The sequence below is a fragment of the Tupaia chinensis genome, unplaced genomic scaffold (genome assembly GCF_000334495.1).
Source record: "Tupaia chinensis unplaced genomic scaffold, TupChi_1.0 Scaffold000085_1, whole genome shotgun sequence".
NCBI classification, from domain to species: domain Eukaryota; kingdom Metazoa; phylum Chordata; class Mammalia; order Scandentia; family Tupaiidae; genus Tupaia; species Tupaia belangeri.
Window position 1 is genome coordinate 4,839,151 of NW_006159547.1, and position 7,031 is coordinate 4,846,181.

Here is a 7,031-nt window from a genome sequence, read left to right on the forward strand (position 1 = left end):
CAATGTTATAAAGAGGGTTTAGAGCTAGGTTCGTATGAGAGAATCTCGCCACAGGCTACTAGTGACAGACTGAACAGTGAGATTGCAGGAGTGCTGTGCCTATGGATTTAATACGGATGGTCTACTGTGTGATACTTGGATACTTTGCATCCAACTAAGACAAAAATAAAATATGTATGTGTGTGTTTTAAATACTTTTTCAGTTATATTTATATATATATATATACATATAATAACACTTATTACCTCAGTTTCTCGGGATCAGGAATTCAGGAGCAGCCTAGCTGGATGATTCAGGCTCAGGGTCTCTCATGAGTTTGCAGAGAAAATATTGGCTGGGACTGCAGTTATCCGAGGGCTTGACTGGGGGTGGTGGATCTATTTCTAAGATAGTGCACTCCCATGGTTTTTGGCAAGAGGTCTCAGTGCCTCACCCAGTGGACATCTCCAAGGTCTGTGTGAATGTCTTCCTGACATGGCAGCTAAACTGTAAGAGAGCAAGTAGGAAGCCACTATGCTAGTCTCAGAAATCAATAACACCACTGCTGCTGTATTCTATTAGTTAGAAGTGAAGTTATTAAGTCTAGCTAACACTAAGTGCAAGGGAATGAGTCGCCAACATCCGCAGGGGAGGAGCTTCAGAGAATTTGTGGATATGTTTTAAAGCTACCACAGGGCCCCTGCCTGGGTAATCAACCAATCAGCTTTCTTGCAACTCCATATCAGTTCTGTACCTTCCAAGTCCGAATGATCATAAACGCATAAGCCTATTCATGTATAATAAGCTCTGAAAAATTGGGTAGAAGAAAATTCAAATAGTATAAGCTTTGCTTTGGTTTTTCATTTTCCTTTGGTTGGGTTTTCACTGGAATGTGGATTTCCATAAACTCTACATATTAAAACTCCCCATATGGGCCATTGCTAATCTAAACTTATGGTGACTTAGAGATTGGATTACAAAATAACTTTGTCCATAAAGAACAAATAAAAGTATAAATGAGATCTGAGGAGCAACGTTTACATACTTTAATGAGGTTATTGCTTTCAGGCACTTCATGAGCAAACTTTCCACTTAATTGAATTGCAGAGGCCAGATTGAAGCTGACACTTAGAAATGTTCATTAAAAAAATTAATCTTCTTGTACCCTGGACCTGAGGGAAAGACCATGAAGTGCATATATATATATACACACACACCATATTTTGAGAAAGTGGGTCAGCTGTCTTTTAAAGCCACTTTTCTTTCTTTATGTTGTTTATCCCTAAAATTCCATTGCGAAAAATATTAAGCATGCAGAAAAAAATAAAAACCTGTATATATTCCACCAAGATTTGATCATTTTGACATTTTTTGTATTTGCATTCTCTGTTCTCTCTCTGTCTCTGTCTCTGTCTCTCTCTCTCTATATATATATATATATACATATATATAATATTTATTTTATATAATTATAGAAACCAGGGGATATCAGATATATTAATATAATAACTTTTTTTTTGCAGGGGGAGAAGTTTTTGCTATAGGGCGCGTGTGTTCACCAGACAGACAGAGAGAGACATAGAGACAGAAAGCGAGAAATCACCCCCCAGGGGGGATGGTCACACCGCAATCCCTTCTCCTCCATTCTCCTCTCGGGATCTTGGGCATGCATGCACATGCGCCCGGCGTGAGTTTTAAGCCACTGAGTCCAGGACGCGAACCGTGGTCGACGACGTGGGAGTCCCGCAACATAGCCATTATGCTAATTGCTGGTTCCCGATATAATAACTTTTTAAGGAACAAAATTATATTTTATTTTAAGACAATGTACACACCTTTTCTATGCAATGTACATATGTGTGTTTGGTGTTTTAGCCAGTGTCATGCTATGCCTGCCTCTGTCTCCCAAGTAGTCAGGCTCACAGGGATATACTGCTACCCTGAGCCTCTTTATGCAGGGGTAGGCCAGGAAGAAAACTGGGTCTCTTGTGTGGCCTCAGTCTGCCTAAAAGCAGCATCCAGAACATGTTACTGGGGCTGTGGTTACTTTTATTTAAGACACATTAAAATGAAGAAAATACATACATCTGAAGAGCTAGGATTTTTTTTTTTTTTTGAGAGATTTTTGCTGTAGGGCGTGTGTACTCTCTAGAGAGACAGAGAGAGATAGAAAAACAGAAAGTGAGAAATCACCCTCCAGGGGGCATGACCATGTTGCAATCTCCTCTCTTCCATTCTCCTCTCTGGACTTTGGGCACACACGTACACATGCCTAGTGTGAGTTTCAGGTTGCCGGGTCCGGGACTCGAACCATGGTCAACTACATGTGAGTCTAGCAACATAATCATTATGCCATGTGCTGGTCCCAAAGCTAGGATATTTTAAGACTGCCACAGTGGGGCAACTGTAAGGCAATGATTTCTAGGTCTCATGTGAAGGACACTTAACTAGGTACATTTAAGTAGGATTATAGTTAAGGAGATATGAAGGGCGAAATGCAGAGAAGTGAAAATAAAGGGAAGGCAATTATATGCAAGAAGATACCACCAAAGTTGTATGATACCATTCATGTAAAATTTGCGTGTGTGTGTGTGTGTATGTGTGAGTGAATGTATATATGTGTAGGTGATAGCTAGAAGTACAGAAGATTAAGTTAGGTCTTTATCTATGAAGTTAGAAAAAGTTGGGAGACTATTAGTCAATCCTTTTACCTTGGCTGTCCCACAGTTTTATGGGAATAAAAAAGTGGGGCAATATTTAGCTTTATCTTTATACCCTTTCATGTGTATTATTTTGATTACACAAATTAAGTATATATGTAATTAATACTGTCAAAAGAGAAGCTCAAAACCAAATAATTTTTCTAAGCATTTTTCTGTATAGAGTACATAGCATAGAATTTACTGCATTTTGATACAATGTGATCTTTGCAAAATCAGAAGCCACTTTATTTATATCAAATCTGTTATGTAAACATTCTCAGTATCATCACCTATAATCTTTTTTCTGTTGTTTGGTAGTTGCTTTTCAGTTGGATGTACTTTTCAGAGTAACTAATTGGTGACATATCCTTTACCAAGCTTTGAAAATGATCATCAAATGGAAGAACATGAATGTGAGTCATAAAATATTAGTTTTATATTATTGAATGCACTCTAATTATCTCTGTGTTCACTTCTTTGCTGGAAGCATGTTTTTCTCCTTAGACAGTCATTAAATTTCAGAAGTATGAATTTAAACCATCTCAAATTTATTTTCCTTTTGGTATTTCACACTCCTCACCAGCAGGGTAGCCTAATTCCGTGATGTTGGAGGAGGAACCTGAATAAATTAGTTTTTGGATAAATACAGTAACTATGTATTTAGTTGTTAAAGAATAAGTAAAACCTCAGATATTTGCAATAAGAATGGAAATAAATTCGACCTATAATACTATTCCTTTCCCTGTACATACTTAAGATCTATAGATATCATCACACCAAAATGAATGTACATTGGCTAATTTTGACCAAGGAAAGCATATGGAGAGCAATTTATAAGTTAGAGTATATAAAATTCTTAGGCATTTATAACACAAAATACTCGTACCTTAGTAACTAAAAAATTACCTTCTACTATACAATGTAAAGTATATGAGCTGAGTGTCCGGTATATACCAAATAGCATTTGTCCATATTAATTCATAAAAAAGAATATATGTCATTAAAATAAATTAAACAAAAGAACATTAATAATATAAACCTTAAGAGACATAATACATCGCTTTACCTTTCTTCTTTCCTATATAGGCTGTTGCAAACCCATTTTCCATTTGGATTTCCTGATTCTTTTTATGAATTTTAAAACAATTGTTTTTAAAAATTAGCAATTAATTTTTTAAAATTTCAGGATCAACAACAGTAATTGTCATGAACAATAGAATAGAAGCAATGGTTTGGACATGGATTAGGAGAGAATCTTACATATGGGCATACAAGTCAGTCCTAGAAAATAAACATATGCATCATTAATTATTTAAATTGAAAATTGGACTTCATCAGAGGGAGAAGAAACCCTTCTCTGTTCTTCTAGTGCTTGTTCTTGGGAAAAAAAAAGCCTCCAGGATAAATCAGAATTAATGTGGGTTCCAGAATGAAAAGCTCTGTCAGCAAATCCTTATTGACATTAACTCAGTGGGAAGACTTTTGGTCAATTCTCATAATCTAATTATTTTCTTCTTTCCTTTGTTTTCTTTTTGTTTGTGTTTGTTTTTTTGTTTGTTTGTTTTTGAGAGATTTTTGCTCTAGGGCATGTGGACTCACCAGACTGTGAGACAGAAAGCAAGAAATCGCCCTTTGGGGGTGATGGCCACGCAAAAATCCCTTCTCTTCTATCTCCTCATTCTCCTCCTGGGATTTTGGGTGCACACACACATGCACTCTGCGTAAGTTTTAAGCTACTGGGTCTGGAACTTGAGGTTGACTATATTCAAGTCCAGCAACATAACCATTATGCCAATTGCTGGTCCCATTTTTTTTTTCTTTCTTAAAATGAGACAGAATAATATCTACCTCACAGAGTTGTTAGAACTTTTAAACAGCACAATGCATCGGCACATAAATATTTTTGTCATCTTAACTAAGACCCTTCTCTATTTCTTTTCTACTCCTATAAATTTTCCCATTTCTCTGTACCCCTGTACAGCAACATTCATTGAAAAATATTTATTTTTTAGGAGACTTTTGCTCCTGGGTGCTTGTGCTTGCTGAAGAGACAGATAGAAAGTTGAAAATCACTCCCAGCACCCCCCTCCCCCCCAGGGAGGATGACCATTCCACAATACCTTTTCCATTCTCTTCTCAGGTTTTTGGGCACATACATGCATATATAATGTGATTTTCAAACTTCCAGGTCCAGGACTTGAACCATGGTTGACTATGTAAGGGTTCAGCACCTTAACCACTACACCACCTGCTGGCCTCAAGAAATATTTCTATATTTATTATTTTCAATTAATCTACATTTTCTACTAAGTTCCCTCCACTAAGGCTTGCATCTCTTTCACAGACACTGCCCTCGGCAGATCTACAGTAATAGCCATAGCTCTGCCTCCAATAGTCAATACTGTTTTTATGTTGCACCAATTGATTTCACACTCTGTTGGAAACTTTTTTATTTATGTAGCTATCATGACACCAAACTCTCATGGATTCCTTGCAAAAGCAAGATGGATTTCTTTTCCTTGTGCCTTCTCATCTCTCCAGTCATTACTTTTGGGAAGTCGCCATGCTCAATTCTTGGAACTTTCTTCTGTCTACCCACCCTGCTGGTGGCCATACCCACTGCCATTGTTTTAAATACAGTTTATACGCTGACAATTTCCATGTTTCTTCTTAATAGTCTGTATTCCCTTCTGAACTGATTTTATTCCCAACTGTGTTCTGTATAGCTGTTAGGTATCGAATATGAGCGAACTTCAAAAATTTCATGGAAAGATGGAAATAAAATACAAGTTTATTTTGTTACAAAAATTTGGGGGGAACCAGCAGTTGGCATAATGGCTATGTTGTTGGATGCCCATGTAGTCGATCACGGCTCAAGTCCCAGACCCAGTGGCTTAAACTTACTCCGGGCATGTGTGTACCCAAGATCCCAAGAGGAGAATGGAGGAGAAGGGATTGAGGCATGGCCATATCCCCCTGGGGGGAGGGTGTGGTTTCTCATTTTCTGTCTCTCTCTCTCTCTTTCTGTCTTTCTAGGAGTGCACATGCCCTGTAGCAAAAAAAAAAAAAAAAAAAACCAGAAAAACTCTCAACAAAAAACTTTATGAAATCTATGTATTATTTTATATTATGCATTCTATGAGCTGTTTGAACACCCCTAATGTATGTAATGTCTTAAACTTAACAGGCCCAAGTTGCACTCCTGTTCTCTCCTGTGATACCTTCTTTTGTTGGGGGGGAGAGGTTTTTGCTATAGGGCGTGTGCAGACAGGCAGAGAGAGACAGAGAGACAGAAAGCGAGAAATCACCCCCCAGGGGGGATGGTCACGCCGCAATCCCTTCTCCTCCATTCTTTTCTCGGGATCTTGGGCACACATGCACATGCGCCTGACGTGAGTTTTAAGCCACCAGGTCCGGGACGCAAACCACGTGGGAGTCCAGCTACATAGCCATTATGCTAACTGCTGATACCTTCTTTATCCAGAGTTTTTCCCATCTCAGTTTAATGAGCACAGCATTCTTCCAGGTGACCAGGAGCTAAACCTTGAAGTCATAATGAACACATCTAATCAACAGGAAATCCTTTCAGAGTCAACTTAAACTATGGCAAAATAAATGGATTATCACTTTTGCTGTGGCCACTCTAATCCACCCACCATCTTTCTCTTCTGGATTATTTCTGTATCTTTCTGCTTTTTTTGTTCTGTGTTTCCTTCTCATTCCATAAGAATAGTAATCTCTCTTTAAAAATCTACATTAGATCATGTCCTTATTCTGCCCTTATGTCTTTAATGGCTCCCAAATCACTCAAAGTAGGGCCAGTATTGGCACAGTGGTAATGTAACTGGACCCACATGGGAAAGAGCTTAGATTCTTGAGCACTCTGGGCATTCATATGTGACCATGATCCTGGCTGGCTGCAGTTGGGAATGCACCATAGTGAGAAGACCCTGTTAGACATGTCATCTCTCCGTCTTTCTTCTTTCTCATGAAAGAAAGAAAGAAGAAAACTTTACAAATGTAAATAGTAAAGTTATTTTTAAAAGTCTTTAAACTCTACATAATCTGGTCTAGAATTAATTTTGGACTTCTTTCCCAAATGTTCTTCCTTTTTCTCATATATCTCTAGCTATACTGGCTTCCTTGCTGTTACAATATTCTATAATATCTCTAGTGTGTTTCTACCTTAAGATCTTTGCACTCTATTTCATCACCTTGACTACTTTTCTTCCAGATATTAATATAATTTGTACTTTTGTCTCCTTCACATCTTTATTCTCTGAGCTTGCTCTTTAAAATTGCAGCTCAGCATTCCTTCCTTGCCAGATTTCTTTCAATTGTCCTCATCA